Consider the following 15586-nt stretch of genomic DNA (forward strand, 5'->3'; position numbering starts at 1 on the left):
TCCACATTCCATTCCACATTGCATTACACATTCCATTCCACATTCCATTCCACTCCATTCCACATTCCATTACACATTGCATTACAATCCACATTCCATTCCACATTCCATTCCATTCCATTCCACATTCCATTCCACTGCATTCCACTTTCCATTCTATTCCATTCCACATTCCATTCCACATTCCATTCCATAATTCTTTCAACATTCGATTACAATGCTTTGCACATTCCAGTGCATTCCTTTCCACATTCCATTCCACATTCCTTTCCAACTTCTATTCCATTCCTTTCCACATTTCATGCCACCTTTCATTCCACTTTCCATTCCACCTTCCATTCGACGTGTCAGTCCATTCCATTCCACATTCCTTTCCATCTTCCATTCCACATTCCATTCCATTCCATGCCACACTTCATTCCACATTCCGTTCCACATTCCATTGCACTTTCCATTCCACGTTCCATTACGCATTCCATTCCATTCCATTCCATTGCATTCCACATTCCATTCATTCCAATACATTCCACATTCCATTCCATTCCATACCATTCCACATTCCATTCCACATTCCATTCCTGTCCATTCCAAGTTAAATTCCACATTCCACATTACATTCCACGTTCCAATCCATGTTCCATTCCACTCCATTCCACATTGCATTCCATTCCTTTCCACGTTCCATACCATTGCATTCCGCATTCCATTCCAGTGTATTCCACATTCTATTCCAGATTCCATTCCATTCCACTCCACGTTCAATTCCAAATTCCATTCCATTTCTTTCCACATTCCATTCCATTCCTTTCCATTCTGCTTTCCATTCCATTGCATTCCACATTCTATTCCTCATACCTTTACATTCCACTCCACATTCAATTCCACATTCCATTCCACATTCAATTCCACATTCCATTCCTTACATTCCACATTCCATCCCATTGCATTCCACATTCCATTCCATTCCATTCCATTCCATTCCTCATTCCATTCCACAATTCATTCAACATTCGATTACATTGCTTTGCACATTCCATTCCATTCCACTTCCCATTCCACATTTCTTTCCAGCATCTATTCCATTCCATTCCACGTTTCATTCCACCTTTCATTCCACTTTCCATTCCACATTCCATTTGACGTGTCAGTCCATTCCATTCCACATTCTTTACATCTTCCATTCCACATTCCAATCCATTCCATGCCACACTTCATTCCACATTCCGTTCCACATTCCATTGCACTTTCCATTCCACATTCCATTCCGCATTCCATTCCATTCCATTCTGTTGCATTACACATTCCATTCCATTCCAATACATTCCAAATTCCTTTCCATTCCATTCCATTCCACATTCCATTCCACATTCCATTCCTGTCCATTCCACGTTAAATTCCACATTCCACTTTACATTCCACGTTCCAATCCATGTTCCATTCCACTCCATTCCACATTGCATTCCATTCCTTTCCACGTTCCATACCCTTGCTTACCGCATTCCATTCCATTTCATTCCGTATTCTATTCCAGATTCCATTCCATTCCACTCCACATTCAATTCCAAATTCCATTCCATTCCGTTCCACATTCCATTCCATTCCATTCCACAGTACATTCCACATTCCATTCCATTCCATTCCACAAACGATTTCATTGCATTCCACATTCAATTCCACATTCAATTCCACATTCCATTCCACATTCAATTCCACATTCCATTCCTTACATTCCACATTCCATTCCATTCCATTCCGTTCCACATTCCATTCCATTCCATTCCACAGTACATTCCACATTCCATTCCATTCCATTCCACAAACGATTCCATTGCATTCCACATTCAATTCCACATTCCATTCCACATTCCATTTCACATTGTATATCACTCCATTCCATTCTATTCCACAATCCATTCCATTCCTTTCCACATTCCATTCCACATTCTGTTCCACATTCTGTTCCGTTCCATTCCACATTCAATTGCATTCCATTCCACATTCCTTTCCACTTTCCATTCCCTTCCATTCCACATTCCATTCCATTCCAGCTTTCCTTCCCAATTCCATTCCACATTCCATTCCACATTCCATTCCACTTTCTATTTCATATTCTATTCCACATTCCATTCCATTCCATTCCACATTCTATTCCACTTTCCATTCCATTCCATTCCACATTCCATTCCACATTCCATTCCATTACATTAAATATTCCATTCCACGTTCCATTAAATGTTACTTACCATATTCCATTCCACGTTCCCTTCTATTCCATTTCACGTTCCATTCCACACTCCTTTCCATTCCATTCCACTTTCCACTGCAGTTTCCATTCCACATTCCATTCCACATTACATTCCTTTCCATTCCAAATTCCATTCCACATTAAATTCCTCATTCCATTCCACATTCCATTCCACATTCCATTGCATTCCATTCCTTATTCCATTCCATTCTACTCCACATTCCCTTTCATATTCCATTCCATTCCATAACAAATTCCATTACACATTCCTTTCCACATTCCTTTCCTTTCCATTCAACATTCGTTTCCACTTTCCATTCCACGTGCCATTCCGCATTCCTCTCCTCATTCCATTCCATTCCATTTCACATTCAATTCCACATTCCATTACACGTTCCATTCCACATTAATTTCCACATTACATTCCGCTCCATTCCACATTCCATTACACATTCCTTTCCATTCCATTCAACATTCCATTCCATATTCTATCCCATTGAATTCCAAATTATATTCAACATTCCATTCCACGTTCTATTCCACGTTCCATTTCACTTTCCATTCTATTCTATTCCACATTCCATTCCATTCCTTTCCACGTTTCATTTCACTCTATTCCACGTTCCCGTCCACATTCCATTCCAAATTCCATTTCACATTCCAGTCCACATTCCACTTCACTTTCCATTCCATTCCACATTCCATTCCATTCCAGTCCACATTCCATTGCATTCTTTTCCTCATTTCATTCCACATTACATTCCACATTCCATTCCATTCCACATTCCATTCCAAATTCCATTCCATTCCATTTTATTCCACATTCTATTCCATTCCATTCCACATTCCATTCCACATTCCAGTCCACATTCCATTCCATTCCATTCCACATTCCATTCCATATTCCATTCCGTGTTCCATTCTGCGTTCCATTCCACTATTCATTGCACGTTCCATTCCATTCCGTTGCACTTTCCATTCAACATTCCATTTCACATTCCATTCCATTCCATTTGACATTCCATTCCATATTCCATTCGACATTCCATTCCATATTCCATTCCATTCGGTTCCACATTCCATTCCTCATTCCATTTCAATCCATTCCACCATCCATTCCATTCCACTCCACATTCCATTCCACATTCCATTCCATTCCTTTCAACTTTCCATTCCAAATTCCATTCCACATTCCATTCCATTGCATTCCCTATTCCCTTCCACTTTCCATTCCATTACACTGCACATTCCATTCCACATTCCATTCGGTTCTATTCCACATTCCATTCCACTTTAAATTCCACATGCATTTCCACATTCCATTCCATTCCATTCCTCATTCCATTCCACAGTCCATTCCATTCCATTCCACATTCTATTCCACATTCCATTCCATTGCATTCCACATTCCCTCCATATTCCATTCCACTTTCAATTCCATGTTGAATAACGTGTTCCATTCCACGTTGCATTATACTTCCCATTCCATTGCATTCCGTGTTCCATCCCATTCCATTCCACGTTCCTTTTCATTCAGATTCGCGTTCCATTCCACATTCCATATCACATTCCATTCGACATTCCATTTCATTTTGCATTCCATTCCATTCAACATTCCATGCCATTCCATTCCACATTCTATTCCACATTCCATTTCACATTCCAGTCCACATTCCATTCCACGTTCCATTCAACTTTCCATTGCACATTCTATTCCATTCTGTTCCACATTCCATTCCTCATTCCATTTCATTCCATTCCACATTCCATTCCATTCCATTCCACATTCCATTCCATTCCACATTCCTTTCCATTGCATTCCACATTCCATTCCGAATTCCATTCCATAATCCTCTCTGTTCCATTCCACATTCCATTCCAATTTCAATTCCATTCCAGTACACGTTCCATTCCACGTTCCACTCCACATTCCATTTCAAGATCTATTCAACGTTCCTTTCCACGTTCCATTCCATTGCATTCCATGTTCCATTCCATTACATTTCGTGCTCCTTTTCACTCCGTTTCACATTCCATTCCACAGTGCATTCCACATTCCATTCCATTCCATTCCACATTCCATTCCACATTCCATTCCACATTCCATTCCATTCCATTACACATTTCAATCAACATTCCATTCCATTCTATTCCACATTCCATTCCATTCCATTCCACTTTCCATTCCATTGCATTGCATTTCACATTCCTTTGCATTCCATTCCGCATTCCAGTCCATTCCATTTCATTCCACATTCCCTTCCATTCCCTTCTTTTCCAAATTCCATTTCATTCCATTCCACATTCCATTCTGTTCCATTCGAAATTCTATTCCATTTCATTCCAAATTCAATTTCATTAAATTCCATTCCATTTCACATTCCATAGGATTCCATTCCTTTCCTCATTCCATTTCTTTCCGATCCACATTCCATCCAATTGCATTCCACACTCCATTCCACATCCCTTTCCATTGCATTCCACATTCCATTGCATGTTCTATTCTACGTTCCATTCCACATGGCATTACGTAATCCCTTCCATTTCTTTCCACATTCCATACCATTTCATTGAATTCCATTCCACATTTGATTCCATTACATTCCACATTCCATTCCACATTCCATTGCATTCAAATCCACATTCCGTTCCATTCCATCCAATCTTCCATTCCATTCCACATTCCATTCCATACCACATACCATTTCATTAGATTCCTCATTCCATTCCATTCAATTCGACATTACTTTCCACATTCCATTCCGCTTTCCATTCCATTGCATTCTATTCCACATTCCATTCCATTCCACATTCCATTCCAGTCCATTAAGGATTCCATTCCTCATTCTATTCCACACTCCATTCCACGTTCCATTCCTTTCCATTCCATTCCATTCCATTCCACATTACATTCTATTACATTTCATTCCATACCACATTCCATTCCACTATCCATTAAGTTCTTTTCCACATTCAATTCCACATTCCATTCCATTCCATTCCGCATTCCATTCCATTCCAATCCACGTTTCATTTCATATTTCTTACCATTCCATTCCACATTACATTCCACATTCCATTACACAATCCCTTCCACATTCCATTCCATGCCATTCCACATTCCATTCCAGATTCCATTCCATTCCATTCCACATTCCATTCCATTCCATTTTATTCCATTTCGCGTTCCATTCCACATAGCACTCCATTCCATTCGACGTTCCATTCCACACTCAATTCCACATTCAATTCCACTTTCCATTCCGTTCCATTCCACATTCTATTCCACATTCCATGCCACGTTCAATTCCACGTTCCATTCCACGTTGTATTCCACGTTACATTCCATGTTCCATTCCATTCCATTTCATGTTCCATTCCACATTCCATTCCATTCAATTCCACGATGCATTCCACAATCCAATCCACATTACACTCAACTTTCCATTCCACAATCCATTAAAGTCCATTCCACATTCCATTCAGCATTCCATTCCATTCCATCCCACAGTCCATTCCACATTCCATTCCAGACTCCATTCAATTCCTTTAAAAATTCCAATTCACTTTCCATTCCACATTCCATTTCACATTCCATTCCATTCCATTCCACATTCCAATCCATTCCATTCCATTCCATTCCACTTTCCATTCCACATTCCATTGCATTACATTCCACGTTCCATTCCACGTTCAATTACACATTCCATTCCATTCCATTCCACGTTCCATTCCACCCTCAATTCCAAATTCCATTCCACATTCCATTCTCTTCCAATCCACATTCCATTCCACATTCCATTCCATTCCATTCCACTATCTATTCCACATTCTATTCCACATTCCATTCCACATTACATTCCTTTCCATTCTATATTCCATTCCACATTGCATTCCATTCCATTCCACATCCCATTCCATTCCTCTCCACTTTCCATTGCACATTCCCTTCCATTCCATTCCACATTCTATTGCCAGTTCTATTCCATTCAATCCCACGATGCAGTCCACCTTTCATTCTACAATCCATTCCACAATCCATTCCACTTTCCATTCCACATTCCATTAAAGTCCATTCCACTTTCCATTAAAGTCCATTCCAAATTGCATTACGAATTCCACTACTTTCCATTCCACACTCCATTCCACATTCCATACCACATTTCATTCCATTTCTTTTGACATTCCTTTTCACTTTCCATTCCTCTTTGCATTCTACATTCTATTCCACATTACATTCCGTTCCATTCCACATTGCATTCCACACTCCATTGCATTCCATTCCACATTCCATTACACAATCCATTCCATTCTATTCCACGTTCAATTCCACGATACTTTCCACAATCCATTCCACATTCCATTCCACATTCCATTTCACGTTCCATTCCACATTACATTTGACATTCCAATCCATTCTATTTGACATTCCATTTCACATTGCATGCCACATTCCATTCCATTCCACTCACATATCATTCCACATTACATTCCACCTTCCATTCCATTCAATCACACATTCCATTCCACAATCCATTACATTCCATTCCACTTTCGATTCAACATTCCATTCCACATTCCATTCTGTTCCATTCCACATTCCAATCTGCACTCCATTCCACATACCATTGCGTTCCATTCCACATTCCATTCCTTTCCATTCCACATTCCATTGCATTTCACTCCACATTTTTTTCCACATTCCATTCCATACCATTCCACATTCCATTCCATTAAATTCCGCTTTCCATTCAACATTCTATTCCACATTCCATTTCACATTCCTTTCCATTCCATTCCACATTGCATTCCATTCCATTCCAGGTTCCATTCCATTCTTTTCCACGTTCCATTCCACGTCCCTTTCCGTTACATTCCACGTTCCATTCCACATTCCATTTCACATTCCTTTACACTTTCCATTGCATTCCATTCCATATTCCATTCCACATTCCATTCCACATTCCATTGTGTTCCATTCCACATTTTTTCCACATTCCATTCTACATTCCATTACATACCATTCCACATTCCATTCCAGTTTCCATTCCAATCCATTCCACATTCCATTCCGCATTCCATTCCATTGTATTCCAGATTTCATTCCACAATCCATACTATTCCTTTCCATATTGCTTTCCACATTCCATTCAACAATCCTTTCTCATTCCATTGAATTTCATTACACATTCGATTCCACATTCCATTGCATTCCAATTCACATTCCATTCCACATTCCATTCCATTCCATTCCACATTCCATTCCACATTCCAATCCTTTCCATTCCACATTCCATTCCATTGCACATTCCATTCCACATTCCATTCCATTCCATTCCATTCCACATTACATTCCACATTCCAATCCTTTCCATTGCATTCCACATTGCATTCTGCAGTCCATTGGGCAGTCCATTCCACATTCCATTCCACTTTCCATGGCATGTTCCATTCTCATTCCCTTGAATTTCGTTCCACATTCCATTGCATTTCATTCCGCATTCCAACTCACATGCCATTCCACATTCCATTCCAATCCATTCCATTCCATTCCACATTCCATTACTCATTCCATTCCTCTTTCCATTCCGCAGTCCATTCCATTCCATTCCACTTTCCATTCCATTGCCATCCATGTTTCATTCCACATTTCATTGCATTCCATTCCACATTCCATTCCACATTCTATTAAACATTCCATTCCACATTCCATTCCATTCCTTTCCATATTCCCTTCCACATTCCTTTCAATTACATTTCACATTCCATTCCATTCCATTCCATTCCATTCAAATATACGTTCCATACAAATTTCCATGAAATTCCATTCCACAGTCCATTCTATTCCATTCCTCATTCCTTTCCATTCCAATCCACGTTTCATTCCACATTTCATTCCATTGCATTCCACATTGCATTCCACACTCCATTCCACTTTCCTTTCCACGTTCAATTCCACATTGAATTACACATTCCATTCCACATTCCATTCCATTCCTTTCCACATTCCCTTCAATTCCATTCTGCATTCCATTCCACTTTCCTTTCCACGTTCCATTAGATTTCATTCCATGTTCGATTCCACATTCCATTCCATTCCATTCCACTTTCCATTCCACATTCCGTTCGACATTCCATTCCACATTACGTTCCACATTCCATTCTCATTCCACTGCATTTCATTCCACATTAAATTCCCCATTCCATTGCATTCCAATTCACAATCCATTCCACATTCCATTCCATTCCATTCCATAACAGATTCCATTACACATTTCATTCCACAGTCCATTACATATTCCATTCCACATTCCATTTTCATATCACTGCATTTCTTTCCACTTTCCATTCCACATTCCACTGCATTCCAATTCACATGCCATTCCACGTTTCAATCCAGTCCATTCCATTCCATTCCACATTCCATTCCACATTCCAGTCCATTCCATTGCACATTCCATTCCATTCCCATCCACATTTCGTTGCACAATTTATTCCATTCCATTCCACATTCCCTTCCACATTCCATTCCACATTCTATTCCATTCCATTCCGCCTTCCATTTCACACTCCATTCCATTCCATTCCACTTTCCATTGCACGTTCCATTCCACAATCCATTCCATTACTTTCCACGTTCCAGTCCAATCTCAATTTCACATTGCATTCTTCATTCCATTCCGTTCCATTGCACATTCCATTCCACATTTCATGCCACGTTCAATTCCTCATTCCTTTCCAGGTTCCATTCCACTTTCCTTTCCATTCCATTTCATGTTCCATTCCATTCCATTTCAAGTTTCATTCCACATTCCAATCCACTTTCCATTCCACATTCCATTCCATTCCATTCCACATTCCATTCCACGTTCCATTCCATTCCATTCCACATTCCATTCCACATTCCATTCCATTCCATTCCACTTTCAATTTGACATTCCATTGCATTCCATTTCAAGTTACATTCCACTTTCCATTCCACATTTCATTCCACCTTCCATTCCTTTCCATTCCACATGCCATTCCACAATCCATTGCATATTCCATTCCACTTTCCATTCCACATATCACTAAAGTCCATTCCACATTACATTCGGTTTCGTTCTACATTCCATTCCACATTCCATTCTATTCCGTTCCACATTCCATTCCATTACACTACACAATTCATTCAACATTCCCTTCCATTCTGTTCCACATTCTATTCCATGTTCCATTCCATTCCATTCCACGTTCCATTCCACGTTTCATTCCACATTCCTTTCCACATTCCATTCCACATTCCATTCTGTTACATTCCGCATTACATTCCACATTTCATTCCACATTCCAATCTATTCCATTCCACATTCCATTCCACATTCCATTTCTTTCCATTCCATATTCCATTTTCTTTCCATTGCATTTCATTCCACATTCCATTCCACATTGCGTTCCATTCCATTTCACATTTCATACAACATTCCATTCCATTGTATTCCACATTCCATTCCACATTCCATTTCATTCCATTCTATTCCACATTCCATTCCATTCCATTAAACAATCCATTCCACATTCCATTCGACATTCCATTCCACGTTCCATTCCTTTGCATTCCACATTCCTATCTATTCCATTCCACATTCCTTTCCATTCAAACCCACATTCCATTCCATTGCATTCCATTTTATTCCAAATTCCATTCCATTCGATTCCATTCCATTCCATTGCATTCCACATTCCATTCCATTGCATTCTGCACTGCATTCCATTCGATTCCATTCAATTGCACATTCCAGTCCATCCCTTTGCATTCCACATTCCATTCCATTTCATTCCACATTCCATTCCATTCCGTTAAATAATCCATTCCACATTCCATTCCACATTGCATTCCACGTTCCGTTCCGTTGCATTCCACATTCTAATCCATTGCATTCCGCATTCTATTCCATTCAAATCCACATTCAATTCCATTGCATTCCGTTCCATTCCATTCCATTCCACATTCCATTCCATTCCATTCCATTCCACATTCCATTCCTTTGCATTCCGCATTCCATTCCATTCCATTCCATTCAATTCCAAATTCCAGTCCATTCCATTCCATTCCATTCCATTCCACATTCCATTCCACTTTCCATTACACGTCACATTCGATGTTTCATTACACGTCCCATTCCACGTTCCATTCTTTTCTATTCCACTTTGCATTTCATTCCATTCCAAATTCCATTCCATTCCATTCCACATTCCAATCCACGTTCCATTCCATTCCATTCAATGTTCCATTCCATTCCATTCAACGTTCCATTCCACTTTCCATTCCACATTCCATTCTACGTTGCATTCGATGTTCCATTCCATTCCTTTGCACTTTCCATTCCACGTTGCATTCCATTGCATTCCATGTTCCATTACACGTTCCATTCCACATTGCATTCCTTTCCATTCCACATTCCATTCCATTCCATTCCACATTCCATTCCATTGCATTCCACATTCCATTCCATGATCCATTCCACATTCTATTCCATTCCATTCCACATTCCATTCCATTGCATTCCACATTCCATTCCTTCATGCATTCCACGTTGAATTCCATGTTCCATTCCAAGTCCCATTCCACGTTCAATTAATTTCCATTGCAGATTCCATTCCATTCCATTCCACATTCCTTTCCATTTCATTCCACGTTCAATTCTACCTACCATTCCACCTTTCATTCTACATTGCATTCCAAGTTCTATTCCGTTCCTTTCCACATTCCATTCCACATTCCATTCCATTCCATTCCACATTCCATTCCATTCCATTCCAAATTTCATTCCACATTTCATTCCATTCCATTCCACATTGCATTCCACATTCCATTCCACATTCCCTTCCAAGTTCCATTCCATTCCATTCCACATTCCATTCCACATTCCATTCCATTGCCTTCCACATTCCATTCCATTCCACGTTCCATTCCACATTCCTTTCTATTCCATTCCACGTTCCATTCCATTTTCCATTCCTCTTTCCATTCCATTTCATTTCACGTTCCATTCCACACTCAATTCCTCATTCCATTCCACTTTCCATTCTGTTCCTTTCCACATTCCATTCCACATTCCATGCAACGTTCACTTCCACATTCCATTCCAAGTTCCCTTCTACGTTCCATGGCACGTTCCATTCCATGCCATTCCACGTTGCATTCCACATTCCATTGCATTCCATTCCAAGTTCAATTCCACACTCCATTCCACATTCCATACCACATTCCATTCCGTAACATTCCACATTCCATTACACATTCCATTGCACATTCCATTCCGTTCCATTCCACATTCCATTCCACATTCCATTCCACGTTCCATTCCACATTGCATTATTGTCCTTTCCACATTCCGTTCCACATTCCATACCATCCCATTCCACACTACATTCCACCTTCCATTCCATTCCTTTTCACATTCAATTTTACTATCCATTCCACTTTGCAGTCCACATTCCATTTTACATTCCATTCCATTCCATTCCACATTCATACCATTCCATCCCACTTTCCATTCCACATTCTATTAAACTCCATTCCACTTTCCATTCCACGTTCCATTCCACATTCCATTCCATTCCATTCCGCGTTCCATTCCAAACACATTTCCACATTCCATTCCACATTCCATTCGATTCCATTCCGCACTCCATTCCTTTCCATTCTACATTGCATTCCAATCCATTCCACATTCCATTGCATTCCATTCCACATTCCATTCCACGTTCCACGCCATTCCATTCCACATTCCATTCAACTCCATTCTACATTCCATTCCATTCCATTCCATTCCATATTCCATTCTGTTCCATTCCACATTCAATTACACATTCCATTCCATTGCATTCCGCATTCTATTCCATGCCATTCCACATTGCATTCCATTCCATTCCACTTTCCATTCCATTCCATTCCATTCCACATTGCTTTCCATTGCATTCCATTCCACCTTCCAAGCATTCTATTCCACACTCCATTCCTTTCCATTTCACATTCCATTCCACATTCCATTGCATTCCAGATTTTATTCCTTTCCATTCAATTGCAGATTCCATTTTATTCCATTCCACACTGAATTCTACTCCAATCCACATTCCATTCCATTAAATTCCACATTCCATTCCATTCCATTCCGTTCCTTTCCAGATTCCATTCCATTTTCTATTCCTTTCCATTCCACATTTCATTCCACATTTCGTTTCATTCCATTCCATTCCATTCCACTTTCCAATCCATTTCGTTCCGCATTCCATTGCATTCCAATCCGCAGTGCATTAGATTCCATTCCGCATTCCATTCCATTCCATTCCATTCCAATCCATTCCACATTGCATTGCATTCCATTCCATTCCATATTCCATTCCATTCCACATTGCATTGCATTCCATTCCATTCCACATTCCATTCCATTCCACGTTCCACTCCATTCCGTTCCTTTCCATTTCAAATTCCCTTCCACTTTTCATTCCAATCTATTCCACAATCCATTCCAACTTTCATTCCATTGCAGTCGAATCAATTCCACAATCCATTCCACATTCCATTGCATTCCATTACAAGTTCCATTCCATTCCATTCCTTTCCATTCTACATTCCATTCCACGTTCCATCACAATCAGTTCCACATTAAATTCCGCTTTCCATTCCGTTCAATTCCACATTCCATTCCACTCCATTCCACATTCCATTCCATTCTAATCCACATGCCAATCCATTCCCCTCCACATTCCATTCCATTCCTATCCACATTTCTTTCCATTCCACATTCCACTCCACCTTCCTTTCCATTCCATTCCACATTCCATTCCGTTCCATTCCACATTCCATTCCATTTCATTCCACATTTCATTCCACCACATTCCACATTCCATTCCATTCCATATTCCATTCCATTCCATTCCATTCCATTCCAAATTCCATTCAACATTACATTCCATTCCACTCTACATTCCATTCCACTCTCAATTCCACGTTCCATTCCATGATCCTTTCCAACATCCTTTCCGTTGAATTCCACATTCCATTCCATTCCTTTCCACATTGTATTCCATTCCATTCCACATTCCATTCCATTCCATTACATATTCCATTGCATTCCATTACATATTCCATTCCATTCCATTCCACATTCAATTCCATTCCATTCCTCATTCTGTTCCATTACATTCCAACTTCCATTCCAATACATTCCATTCCATTCCATATTCCATTTCTTATTCCATTCCATTCCATTCTACACTCCATTCAATTCCACATTCCATTTTAGATTCCATTCCATTGCATTCCACTTTCATTCCATTCCATTCCATATTCCATTCCATTCCATTCCACATTGCATTCCATTCCTTTCCACATTGCATTCCATTCCACATTCGTTTCCATTCCATTCCATTCCATTCCAAATTCCATTCCATTCCATTGCATTCCATTCCACATTCTTTTTCACTTTCCTTTCCATTTCATTCCACACTTCATTCCACATTTGATTCTAATTCATTCCATTCCATCCTACGTTCTATTCCACGTCCCATTCCAACTTCCATTCCATTGAATTCCACGTTCCTTTCCACGTTCCATTCCATGTTCCATTCCACGATCCTGTCCATTGAATTCCACAATATATTCCAGTCCGTTCCCCATTCCATTCCATTTCACTCCACATTCCATTCCATTCAATTCCATATTGCATTCCATTGCATTACACATTCCATTCCACTTCACATTCCTTTGCATTGCATTCCATTCCATTCCAAATTCCATTCAGTTCCATTCCATTCCATTACACATTCCATTCCATATTCCATTCCATACAATTCCATGTTCCATTCCACACAATTCCATGTTCCATTCCACTTTCCATTCCATTTCATTCCACACTTCATTCATCATTCCATTCCATTCTATTCCACACACCATTCCTTTCCATTCCATTCCATTCAATTCCATTCCGCATTCCATTCCATTCTGCTCCGCATTCCATTATGTTCCATTCCGCTATCCATTCCATTCCATTGCATTCCATTCCACATTGCATTCCGTTCCATTCCATTCTGCATTCCGTTCCATTCCATTCCAGATTCCATTCCTTTCCATTCCATTCCTTTTTACATTGCATTCCAAATTCCATTCCCATCCATTACGCATTCCATTCCACATTTCATTGAATTACATTTCATATTCCATTCCATTCCATTCCACATTCCATTCCACATTGCATTCCAATCTATTCCACCTTCCATTCCACATTCAATTCTATTCCATTCCATTTCTCATTCCATTCCATTCCATTCCACATTCCAATCCATTCCACATTCCAATTCATTCCATTCCACATTGCATCCCATTCCATTCCACATTCAATTCCATTCCATTCCATTCCAAATTCCATTCTACATTCCATTTCATTCCAATCCACATTTCTTTCCATTTTATTCCACATTCCATTCCATTCCATTCCATTCCATTCCATTCCAATCCGTTCCATTCAATTCAACGTTCCACTCCATGTTACATTCCATGATCCATTCCATTCCATTCCACGTTCCATTGCACGTTCCATTTTACATCCCTTTCCATTGAATTCCACATTCCATTCCTTTCCAGTCCACGTTCCTTTCCATTCCTTTCCATATTCAATTCCATTCCGTTCCATTTCACATTCCATTCCATTCCATTTAACATTCCATTCCATTCCATTCCTCACTCACTTCCACATTCCATTCACTCTGCATTGCATAATACATTGCACTCCTTTCCAGAATCCATTATATTTCAGTCCACATCCCATTTCACATTCCATTCCAAGTTTCACTCCATTCCATTCCATATTCCATTCCTTTCCATTCCACATTCCATTCCATTCAATTACACATTAAATTCCTTTCCATTGCATTCAACATTCCATTCCATTCCATTCCGTATTCCATTCCATTCCATTCCATTCTATTCCACATTCCATTCCATTGCTTTCCACTTTCCATTCCAATCCACATTCCATTCCATACCATTCCACATTCCATTCCCTTCCATTCCACATTCCATTCCATTCCATTCCATTCCATTCCACATTCCATTCCATTCCATTGCACATTCCATTCCACATTGCATTAAAATCCAGTCTGCCTTCCATTCCAAGTTCCTTTCCATTCCATTCCACATTCCATTCCATTCCATTCCACATTCCATTCCATTCCATTCCACATTCCATTCCATTCCAATCCACATTCCACTCCATTCCACATTCCTTTGAACGTTCCTTTCCATTCCGTTCCACGTTCCATTCCATTCCATTCTGTTTCAAATTCAATTCCACATTC

This window comes from Pongo pygmaeus, chromosome 12, assembly GCF_028885625.2.
Source record: "Pongo pygmaeus isolate AG05252 chromosome 12, NHGRI_mPonPyg2-v2.0_pri, whole genome shotgun sequence".
Taxonomy (NCBI): Eukaryota; Metazoa; Chordata; class Mammalia; order Primates; family Hominidae; genus Pongo; species Pongo pygmaeus.